At 55.7% G+C, this 12,075-nt stretch overlaps 1 protein-coding gene across 1 annotated transcript in view; it reads right to left on the bottom strand.

Annotated features, from left to right (window-relative positions):
• LCLAT1 (lysocardiolipin acyltransferase 1) overlaps positions 1-10,987 on the bottom strand; it is a 129,585-nt gene extending 118,598 nt beyond the window's left edge. Inside the window, exon 1 of the mRNA XM_055122389.1 lies at positions 10,845-10,987. The gene's annotated coding sequence lies outside the window, so the exon portion shown is untranslated. The remainder of the gene's footprint in view (positions 1-10,844) is intronic.
• Between the last annotated feature and the right edge of the window lie 1,088 nt (positions 10,988-12,075).

The following is a 12,075-nucleotide window of genomic DNA, read 5'->3' as shown; positions in this document are numbered from 1 at the left end:
ACCACCATCACACACACACACACACACACACACACACACACACATCTCTAGGCCAAGGCTGTTTCACGGGAGAGCTCTACCAAATGCTTCAAGAACAGAAGGCAATCTCTTCCAGAAAACATAAGAACAGGAAATGCTTTACAAGCCTAACCATGAAAAGACACAAATGGGGCTCAAGGTGCATTTGACATCCAAGAATCAATCAGGGGCTGGAGCAATAGCACAGCGGGGAGGGCGTTTGCCTTGCACGAAGTCAACCCGGGTTCGATTCCCAGCATCCCATATGGTCCCCTGAGCACCGCCAGGGGTGATTCCTGAGTGCAGAGCCAGGAGTGACCCCTGTGCATCGCCGGGTGTGACCCAAAAATAAAAAAAAAAAAAGAATCAATCAACTGATATACTCCACAACAGTAACACTTTGGGAGGGGGAAAAAAAATCCATGAGTATACTAATCTCTATAGGAAAATCTTCTGATAAAACCCAACACCTGCTCATGAGAAAAACTAAGGAACAAATGAACTGTCCCTGTGTGCAGATGACAGGGCCAATTAACGTCTGTGAAGCCCGAGTGGAACTGGGGAGAGATCTCAGAGGTGACAGGCCCAAGTTCCTGCCCCCGGACCACGGGCAGTCCCGCAAGCACAGCCAGGGCTCACTCCCGAGCACGGAGCCAGGAGCAGTGCTGGTAGGGCCCCAACACCAAAAATAAATAAAGTTTCTGAAAAACCAGAACTATGCACTGTAGCACTGTAACACTATCGTCCCGTTGTTCATCGATTTTGCTCGAGCGGGCACCAGTAACGTCTCCATTGTGAGATTTGTTGTTACTGTTTTTGCCATAACTAATATGCCACGGGGAGCTTGCCAGGCTCTGCCGTGTGGGCGAGATACTCTCGGTAGCTTGCCAGGCTCTCTGAGAGGGGTGAAGGAATCGAACCCAGGTCGGCCGTGTGCAAGGCAAACACCCTACCCGCTGTGCTATCACTCCAGCCCAAGAACTACATGCCCCAAAATTAACTAGGACTAGTGAGCTCGACACACAAAAGGCTGCAGATACAAAAGAAACATACAAATAGAAAAGCACAGTCCCCGTGAAAAGGCAATTCCGGAATGAGTGGACGTTTGTGCGCGTGAGAGAACCGTGACTGAGGTAGACATATATTGCCGTCTGCACACACCCGAGACATACAGATGAAGACAAGAGGTTCCTACCCGGAATATATCAAACGTCTACAGCTCAAGGAATCAAAGGGCAAGTAATGTGGTTTTTAAAAGGCCAAGGGACACTCCTCCAAAGAAAAGGTACAAGTGCCTAAGAAACACCAGGAAGAAAATCAAGTTTCAACTCTGCCACCAAGGAAATACAAAAGAGAAGGCCCCGCTCCATGAGAATGTCCCACGGTTTCTTTGGGACAGCTATAAGCAAAAACTCAGAAACAAGCGTGGGTGAGGCCGTGGGTGGGGCCGTGAAGCAACGGCACCCCGGGCCCTGAAGGAATTGCAAAATAGGGTCTAGAAGAGTCGGGACACAAGCCCATGACCCAGAAACCCGACTCCCCGGCACAAGCCAAAGGGAAAATGACAACACGCTCCATCTACATAAAAACAAAACAAGCAGCTCGCCCTGGGCTGCGGTTTGCTCTCCCAGTTTCAGTTACCGGGTCAACCACAGTCCCAAAATACACACAAGCGAGGTAGTCCAGAGAGGAAGCATATCCCTTATCTTCTGTTACAATACTTTACAACCTTTCTAGCTTGCTATTAGTCGCTTTATTTCTCACATACCTCATTTAAAATGATATCACAGGTGCATATGTATTGGGGGGAAAAGACGTACAGAGATTGGCACGAGCCACGGTCTCAGGCATCCATCCACTCAGGGGGTCTGGAAGGGGTCCCCTATAGATATGGAGAAAGGACGGTAGCTGAGCAATGAAAACACCAACTGTCAACTAATGAATGAACTGCCGTGCAGCGTAGTACTTGGAAAATACAAAGTGAATCTCTGAAATATACTTTGTAAATATTTTGCTAACAAACAGAGCCAGAGGGGCTGGAGCAATAGCACAGCAGGTAGGGCGTTTGTTTGCCTTGCACGCTGCTGACCCTGGTTCGATTCCCAGCATCCCACATGGTCCCCTCAGCACTACCAGGGGTAATTCCTGAGTGCAGAGTCAGGAGTAATCCCTGTGCATCGCCCGGGTATGACCCAAAAAGAGAAAAAAAAAAAAGAGCAGAGACAGAGACAGAAGACTTCACTCAGATGATACAAAGCCAACGGGCAAATAGAGATGCAAAGCCAGGGATGAGTGAAAGGCAGGGCGGTGCGGAGGGAAGGAGAGAGAGTCTCAAGGCTAGAGGGTATTTACTGTTGGAGGTGCTGGCTTTAGCGGCTAATGAAGAGATCAGAAGCACTGACTATCAGATCCACGCCTGACTGAGTCTTAGCAGAAACTGACAAGCTGGGCTTGCAAGGCCCGGGCGAGACAACCCAGCCTCACAAAGAACCCAGTGGGGGTCTTAAACTTCCTGCTGCTCAAGGCTGACTGCAAATCAGTGCTCGGGAAGACAGCGGCTCGAGCCTAAGGTCGGCACAAACACCAGCGGGAGGAACCCTGAATTCAAACACTCCCTGTGTTCTACGAGGGCGAGTAATCCAGCACAACTGCACGTTGATCCGAGTGCAAATGGCAAGTGGTCCTCACACAAATACCTTCAAAATTGTCCAAAACCAAAACAAACCCAAAAAAGCAAAGGAGGAAAGACCTAGAGGGTGCCCAGTGGCTTCACCCAAGGAATGCTAAGGATGCTGAGCAAGAAAAAAGAACTAACTACCGGCTTCCGGGGCTAGAAGGGAAATTAGGAAGCCAGCATCCCTAGGGGGATCACAGGTGACACCAGTCCGATTATCCATCCACCACCAGGTGGGTGTCGGAAACGAGAGAGGGGGAGCGACACTCCCGGGGCCGGACTCTCGCGGTCAGCGGCGGGACTGCAATACTGGACAGGACTGGGCAGGACGCCGCCACCGGGAAGCGCTGGGTGCCCGGGTCTCCCTGGATTCCGACAAACGTCTCAAACCAGAAAGCCTGATTTAAAAACAAAACAAAAAACACCACGGTTTTGTTTTTTGTTTTTTTTTAACAAATCCACTTCAACAGAGATTATGACTTTTACCCAAAACATGTAGCAAAAGGAACAGCAGTGGATTCTAGCTTTGGGCTCTAAGGAATCAATTTCTGCAGCACTGATCACAGAATAACCCCTCCGGCTGAATAATAACTCTCCCGGAGGACACTCTGTCTTAATCCCCAGAACCTGCAATTTTTTGCCTGAGGCAGGGAGAGTAGGAGAAGATTTTAAGATTGCTGGGGGTGACAATGTTACCCTGGGATGGCGCTAAACCTAAGCCTGGCCGACCTTTGGGAAGGGAGGAGGGGAGATGTGACTATGACAGAGGAACGAGGCAGGGACGGGGGACCAGGAACACAGACCACCCACCAGAAACACAGACGCATCCCAGCAATTTGTGGAAGGTTCTGGCCCCTGCTTTGATGCCAACCCACTGATTTGAACTTTACACTTCTGACATCCAAAACTGGGGGGGGCTGGAGAGGAAACCCTTTCTGCTGCGTTAAGCCCCCAAGTCTGTGGTAATGTTACCACACACACACACACACACACACACACACACACACAAATACAAATACCAATCTAGAAATGTACAGAGTTAACAAATAAGCCTGGAGAAGCCTCCGGTCGCGCTGCAGGAGAGAAAAGCAGAGCTGAGCTGAGTTCGGCATCTGGGGTAAGCCCACAACATGCCCCTACAGTTTGAGAGCTAAAGAATTTCTAGATCAGGAGAGAGATAAATACTACAGCTTGGAGAAAAATTATATGCAGGGTAGACTCAATTCACTGCTCGTCAGCCCATTCTCCAGACAGGAACTGTTCATAGCAGCGGCCAACAGAGATTCGCCAGAGATTAACTTGGACCTGTGGTGCCCTTCTCTGCGGGTCAGCGGCGTCCCTCGAGCATGAAGGACCTGGGCAAGGGGAGGTCACGCCAGCCCCCACCCTCCCGCTGGGCTGTTCTTCGAGTCCTACCTCTGAACTAGCTCCCCTCTTTCAGAACAAAGAAGCAGCTTTCTTCCCGCATTCTGCCCATCAGTCTGGCCACGTGGTGAAGCACCACTGAAGTCTCAACCTAGTCACAGGGGCCGGCGTATTATTTCCGTAACTCACAAACTCCCCGTTGAGATACTGCATCACAAATTACCGTTATGTCCATAACACAGCGAGACCCAGCAACACTTGCAGCGAACTTCAGAAAATGCTACAGGAACCACACAGGAGTGCTGACAGACGGCCGGGTCCATCGGAACAACAGACAGCGGGGCCAGAGAGAGTCCGCCTTTAAAGGTCCACATTAGAGGGGGCTGGAGCAATAGCACAGTGGGTAGGGCATTTGCCTTGCACCCGGCCGACCCGGGTTCGATTCTCAGCATCCCATATGGTCCCCTGAGCACCACCAGGAGTAATTCCTGAGTGCAGAGCCAGGAGTGACCCCTGTGCATCGCCGGGTGTGACCCAAAAAGCATAAATAAATAAATAAATAAATAAAGGTCCACATTAGAAAGAACCACGGGAGAGGGGCCCACAAGTCCATTCGGCCTGGGCATGTGGAGTCTGGGTGGGCTGCAGGGTACCAGCCTGGGCCACCTCATCCCCTCCAGACCCACCTCCCTCCCGCCACCTGCCCCAGACACCAGCCAGAGGCGAGGCCCCCGGGGGGTGTGGGAAGGCTTTCTGAGGCCCCCTTGCCGCGGCCAGGAGCACCCCAGAGATTTCCCTGGGGCGCCCGGGCTGCACTCAAGAGCTCGCAGCCAAAGCAACCGCAGTTAGTCCTGGCGGCCCTGGAGGAATCGGCCCAGGAGGGAGAGGCCAGGCCGGCTTTCTCTCACCAGACACACTCAGGAGAAAGAGAAATCGGATTCCACATGAACCAGCTCCTTCTCATAATGGATATTGACCAGTTTCGGTTCCACTTGCAAGAGGCATTAACTCGTAACACAAAGAACTAATCCCGGGTCAGGAGTTTGGACGTAACTGGTGCTCCAGACAGCAGGTGCCCGAGAGATGCCCGAGGCGCATCAGCCCTTTTGTTGTTGTTTTTGTGTGTGGACCACACCCAGCGGTGCTCGGGACTTACTCCTCGCTCTGTGCTCCGGGATCACTGCTGGCAGGGCTTAGGGCACCCTACGTGGAGCCAGCGGGATCGAACCCAGAGGAAAGTGCCTTTTGGGCGGGCCGTACTCTCTGTCTCTCCCTCTGCCTTTGGCAGAAAGATTAGCGAAGTCACTTTTGCAAGAAGAACAATTAACGATTTCATCACTTTCCCCTGGAGCCTCGCAGAGGCCTTGGAGGTTGGGAAACACCTCTCAGGGACAGACAGGGATGCCTACGTTCACTCGCAGTACATAAAAGAATAAACAGTGGAAGACCAATATCCACAGCCAGGGAAAACAGGGGCTAGGAGAAAACCACTCAATGGGTGGAATCAACCATCGAATCGTGCGTGGGGCAGAGGGTAGGTAAGACAGAGAAGGGACCAGTATGACAATCATAGCTGGGAATGATCACACCGGACAAGATCTGAGTGTTAAAAGTAGGTAAAGGGACATACAGGATAACCTATCATTATCTGTATTGCAAACCACAGTGCCCAAAGGGGGGAGAGGAGGGAGGGAGGGAGGGAGGGAGGGAGGGAGGGAGGGAGGGAGGGAGGGAGGGAGGGAAGGAGGAGGGGAGGGAGGGAGGGAGGGAGGGAGGGAGGGAGGGAGGGAGGGAGGGAGGGAGGGGAAAAAGAAAAGTGACTACCATAGAGACAGAGACAGGCTGGGGCTGGGGGGTTCCGGGAGGGAACCCGGGGACACAGGTGCTGGGAAACACTCTGGTGGGGGATGGGTGCTGGAACACTGTATGACTGAAATCTAAACATGAGCAATTTTGTAAGGGGTCTATCTCACAGTGATTCAATTTAAAAAAAAAAAAATCTTAAAAGAAAAAAAAAGTCCTCCCCCCTCTCTCCATCTCCCCATTGGTCTTCCAAACCTTAAGCAAAACTGGGGCAGTCTCCCGAGCAGCCTGCACTCTCACACCTGCACGGGGCGCCACCATCGCTACTCACAGAACACAGGCGGCTCCGAGGAGGGGGCCGGGAGCCCCTTCCAGGGGGCAGGGCCACCCTCAGAGGCAGCGATCCCAGGCCAGCAGCAGCTACGGGACGTCGCTGGGGGCCCTTCCAGGCAGGGCTGGGACGGCCGTCCGCTCTCTCTCGCTGCCTTTGGGGAAATGTTTCCCCTGACGGCACCCCACGCCTCGGCCCCTTCTGCTGTGACCCGCAGCTGGGTTTCACCCCAAGGAAATGGGGCTACGACCAATCAAGGAGCTTAGAAAGATGGCTCTAAGGAAATGCCTCCTCCCGGGGTCGGGGCCAGACCCGCACACCGACTCCATCCCAGGCAGGGCTCGGGGTCCCCAGAACTTCCGTGCCGCTTCACGATCCCCCCGACAGCCTACAAAAGCATCGGCTCTCCCACACCGCGCCCTCGCCAGGACCCACCCAGACAAATCGGTTTTTAACCGGCGTCCTTCTGGAAGGAGTGTAATAATATCTCCCTCTGGCTGTAATTGCATTTCCACTAACTAACAACATTAGGTGCCTTCTACATGCATGCCGACCACTCAGAGATGCTCGGCTGCCCGTGCAAGACTTGGGCGAATTTTTTTTTATATGCAGCTTTTTCTTAAATATGAATGTACGTACATCTCTGCACACACTCTGGATCTGAACCCTGCAAATTTCTCCTTCCAGTCTGCATTTTGCCTCTGTTCTTCGGACAACGTCATTAAGTCCTCTATGTGAATGAAATCTGAAGTCAAATGTATCGGTCATTTTGACATCAGAGCATTGAAGCATTGATCAGAGTCCTTATCTTGAAAATGACACCATGGGGGGGGGGGGTTGGGCGTTGCCCTGGGCCACACCCAGCAGTGCTCAGGGCTTACTCCAGCTCTGTACTCAGGCATCACCCTGGGTGGTCTTCGGTGGACCACAGGGGCGTCGGGAATGAAACCTAGGTCAGAGGCACGCAAGGCAGGCGCCCTACACTCGGGACTCTCTCTCTCTCTCTCTCTCCCTCTCTCTGTCTCTCTCTCCCCCTCTCTGGCACACACGCCTGCCTCAGCTCCTCACCCGCTCTGGGGTGTGCATTTTCGGTTCCGGTCCGTCTCCAAGCTCTGCCTCTCACCCTCCTGAAAGCCCACAGCTCACCGGGTCTGCAGCCGCGCTGGCAGCTGATCTCCCACCCTTGTTGGACGCCAGACAACAGCGCGTTACGCTGCACCGGAAATCGGCCCAAGGAACCATAGAACTCAGCGGTAATTGCTCCCAGATTCAGATGACTTCTGCACAGATACAGCCAAGGCCTCAGGCGGAAAGGATGCTGAGTCTCTCTTCTGGCCCTCGGCACACCTGCCCTCCCGGGACGGCTTCCTCCGAGCGCTCTGGACCCTGGATGAGAGGAGTCCGTGTCCAAGAGCCTCAGGGAGCCGGGAGGAAGCTCGGAATCCGCTTCTGGGACGTCTATTGGACCCAGAAGCCTCAGAGGTTCACAACTCCCCCAAACCCGGTACGAGGAGCTCCCTTCTGCAGGGGCCCCGCAGAGATACTGGGCAGGCGCTCAAGCCCTCTGAGCCCTCCCTCTCCTCGACCCCAGGAAACTCCCGTTTATCCACCCTTTTCCCTAATTATTACCCCCAAACTCAACTAGACAGTCCCCGGCACCAAGCAGCCCTTGCCCGCTCTCCCCGGCACTGCAGACGCCCCCTCCCCGCCCCCGCCACTCCTCTGGGGCTTCTACCCGGCCTCCACTGTGCTCTCGACGCGCTGGCCAGCGTGTGGCCAGCTCAGAACTCGGCTTCGCCGTGGGCTGACTCCCGCCTCGCCAGCCTGGGCCGAGGATACGGAAACAGACCGACCCTCTGTCTGCCACCAAAGTCACCTAGGAACTGGAAGCCTGTCCTGCTACTCAGCCGACTGTCCCTCTCTCGGGGCGGGGAGACGGCACCAGGGCTGGGGTGCAGGTTTCGTGCACAGAGTCCTGGACGCTGTCCCTTGGCACCGCGTGGTCCCCAGACCACCATCTACAAAAATCCTCCCCCAGGTCCCACTGTCCACGAGACCATCGCCCCCTTGGCTGCAGAGTCTCTCGACAGCAGCTCTCCGTGGCTCCTTTCGAAGACCCCAGCAATCGGGGTCTGCTCTGACCCGGCCACGGGGCCCCGTTCCCTTAGCTGCAGTCGCCCCCCGCCCCGACTCTGCAGCACAGGCTAATAGTACAGCAAGGAGGGCACTGCCCTTGCACGCCGCCGGCTGGGTTCAAGTCCTGGCACCACATATGGTTCTGAATCCAACCGGGGGGGATCCCGGTGCACAGCCCTAGAAGTTAGCTGGGTGCGGCCCAAAAACAAACAACAGTAATGTCAAGAACCAATCCCGAAGTCTTGACAAGGGTAACTCCATCAAGGCTCGCCGGCCAACCACTCAGCCCTGCCATCATCTGCGCTTTAAGGAGAGACTAGGAAAATCAGTGCCAGTCAAAGCAGTGAGCTGTTTTTGAAAAGCCCCCAAGCAAAACAGGGTTGGAGAGACAGTACAGCGGTAAGGCACTTGCCTTGCACGCAGCCGACCCTGGTTTGATCCCCTGCTCCGCATGCATATGATCCCCCAAAGATCGCACAAGTGATCCTGAGCACTGAGCCAGGAGTAAGCCCTGAACACAGCCAATAGAAAGAATCACAGTTATTACTTCACTGTGGGAACGATCACAAGCAAAACTACTGCACGGAAAAAAATCGATTCCTTGGGACTGGAGCAATAGCACAGCGGGTAGGGCATTTGCCTTGCACGCGGCCGACCTGGGTTCAATTCCCAGCATCCCATATGGTCCCCTGAGCACCGCCAGGATTCCTGAGTGCAAAGCCAGGAGCAACCCCTGTGCGTCACCAGGTGTGACCCAAAAAGCAAAAAAAAAAAAAAAAATCGATTCCTTGTACTTCCCTTTGAGATATCACACATCTGCATGATACAGGGAAAAAGATGGACAAGGGCCAGGCACTTGGGCTGGAGTCATTCTTGTGTCATCTGAGGGCAAATGAAACTGATGGTCCTCTGTTTCCCCATGAGGAAGTCAGAGAAGATACAGTAAATTAATAACTAAACAGAAAGCCCTGGCTTCACACGCTGCAGGGGGGCTGAGTTGGCACACAGAAGGTTCTGGAACCCTGGCAGAGTAGAAGGAGGACTGTTGTCACCCGTGACCTTTTCAAACCCTCTTTACCGTAAGTCCTCCCGACTCCCCTCCAGAGCACGAGGCGACTGTGAGGACAAGAACGAGTATCACCGTATCACTGTCATCCCGTTGCTCATCGATTCACTCGAGCGGGCACCAGGAACGTCTCCACTGTGAGACTGGTTGTTACTGTTTTGGGCATAGCGAATCCACCACGGGGAGCTTGCCAGGCTCTGCCGTGCGGGCGGGACGCTCTCGGTAGCTGGCTGGGCTCTCCGAGAGGGACGGAGGACTAGTATACACATTACAAAAAGCCACAGCAACACATGCTCTGCCTGCCGCAGAGATAAGGCGCTGGCCAGAGGCTGGCTTCAGGAACGAGAAACCTGACCACACTGTACCACACCAAGAACCCCATCTCCACGGGTCCCTCGGGGGGATCCCTTTGAGGAGGGGGCCTGCTTCCTCTGGGTTCTCTGCACCTGTCATGAACCGAAGCCCCTCCGGAAGCCCACCCCTCTGCTGTGCAGGAGTGAACAAAGGGCAGAGAAGTCCCCCCTCCCGGGGTCCCTGACAGAGCGAGGACTCCAGGACAGCAGCCCCAGAAACACAATGAGCTACTGTGTTTCTCGGCCACAAAATCCGGCTTGCGACAGAACAGGGGCTGCCCTTAATCTCAGGCTTATCTGGCACACTCGTGTCCAGAGCGCTGGGGACAGTTGACAGGAAAAGACACTCTTGACCGCGGAGGAGCGTTTCTTTCTCAAAAACACCTTTGTGCCAACGGGACTTGCATGCAGACAGGTTGGCTCCTTGCACGTCGCGGGAAAACTAACTCGACCCGCTGCACCTCCCGCGGGCGGGGGGCGGGAAGGGGGTCTCTGCAGGCGCCTGGACTTGACCTCGCGGACCCACCCTCGCCAGTACTCACGCCCACAGCCCTGTGCCCAGGGAACCCCGCTAATGCCCCTGCAGGGGGGGCAGACACGCAGGTCCCGGTCCCTCGCCCCGATCACAGGGACAGACCCCGGGGACAGACCCTGCGCGCCCACCCCGCCGCTGCCCCGGCTGGTCCTTCCCTTCCGCTGGCCCCGGGACAGGCGAAGGTGCACCTTGACCACCGGGCCGGCGTCGGCTCCTGCTCCCGGGCGGGGCCCGGCGGGGCTGGCAGCGCGCGGCAGGGAGGGGTCCGAGCCCGGGGCGGGGGGGCACGGGGCGGCGCCCGCCGGACCCTCGACAGCGCCCGTCCAGGCCCGGCACGTGGCGCCCCCCACCCGGGCAGGACCCGCGCCTCGGAGGCCCCCGCGCGGGGCTCGCGGGCTGCCGGGGCGGCGCGTCCCCCACGGCCCCCGACGCCGCTGCCCGCGCCGGGACCGACCCCCCGAGCCCAGCAGCGCCCGCGCCCCCCGCCAGCGCGGGGCTCCCCCGGCCGGCCGCCATCTTCCCCGCGCCCGGACCCCCCGCCTCCCCCCCGGGCCGCTCCAGACCTCGGGCGGGCGGGCGACGCCGCGCGACGCCGTGCGGGGCGCGAGGGCGAGCTGGCAGGGTCCGGGGGGTCGCAGGCTCCGGGCGGAACCCGCCGCTAATTCATGCCGGAGCGGGAGCGTCGGGCGGTCGCCCTAGTAATGCGTGCGGCCGGGCGCGCTCCTGATTGGCTGCGGCCCGCGTGACGCACGGCGTCCCCGGGAGGCGGGGTCCGGGTGCTTTAAAGGGGCCGCGTTCGGTTTTTGGGGTTTTTTTTTTTTTCCTCGGAGAGGCGGAGAGCCTGAAACCTACAGCAAACCCCGGGACTTGCACGGGCTCGGGGGAGGTTGTCGCAGAGCACAAGGGAAACGACTCTAGGGGCTCCCATTTCCAAGCCCAGCGTCAGGGAGCAAATGCGCCCTAGAACCAGTTCTTGAACTGGCCCGCCTGGGGTGCCACAGAACTAGTCCAAGTCCTTGGCAGGCGCCCTTCTTCTCTGAGCGGCCCTAGAACTGGACCTTAGCCCCCTTAGGAGGCGTTGCCTCTTCGTAGTGGTGGAAACTGTGGTTAAACAAACCCATTTTCTGTTTCTTGCCCCTAGAAGCCTTCGACAAAAAGTCACTGCACAAAAAAAAAACTTTAAAATAATAAACATAGCCACCCACCCGTGACACACAGAACCGCCATCTGCCATTCATTGTGCGTGCAGATTTCGTTTATTTATTCTGCAGGGATGACGGACTTTTTAATGCATGGTTCCTGTGCACACAATTGATGCACACGTATGTTGGGGCACATAATTCAGCTGTAACTAAGATAGAATCTCAATGCCCGCTGAGCCAAAAGTGCCTCTGTTCAACCCTCTCCTAATCAGCCCCATAACGTCTCCGGTGTGGTTCAGAAATATTGAAACGGTTTAGATCACCCTAACGTGTGCTGGAGACCAGCCATGTGTGACCAGCCACGGCCAATGTACATTCTTTATCCCCCTACAAAAGTCAACTCTGCTGACTGGCCCTTGAGACCTTAGAGTAGAGGTCATAAGGGTCATTTTTATCTTTAAGATGAGATTGTTAGCTAACTGAGCTCTGCATTCTCCCAGTTCTTCCCCTCCCCGACCCTTACAAGTTTCTCAGTTTCTTGACATGGGAGGGGAGAATGCTCATGTATGTACTAGAGATGGTATTTGAACCCTGGGATTATGTTCCTGGACCTCTCTGACACTCCCTGTATCGATCCAGGCTGGCCCAGGAT

Source organism: Sorex araneus, chromosome X (assembly GCF_027595985.1).
Source record: "Sorex araneus isolate mSorAra2 chromosome X, mSorAra2.pri, whole genome shotgun sequence".
NCBI classification, from domain to species: Eukaryota; Metazoa; Chordata; class Mammalia; order Eulipotyphla; family Soricidae; genus Sorex; species Sorex araneus.
The sequence above is the reverse complement of the archived record's forward strand: the minus strand, read 5'-3'. Positions and strand labels throughout refer to the sequence as shown.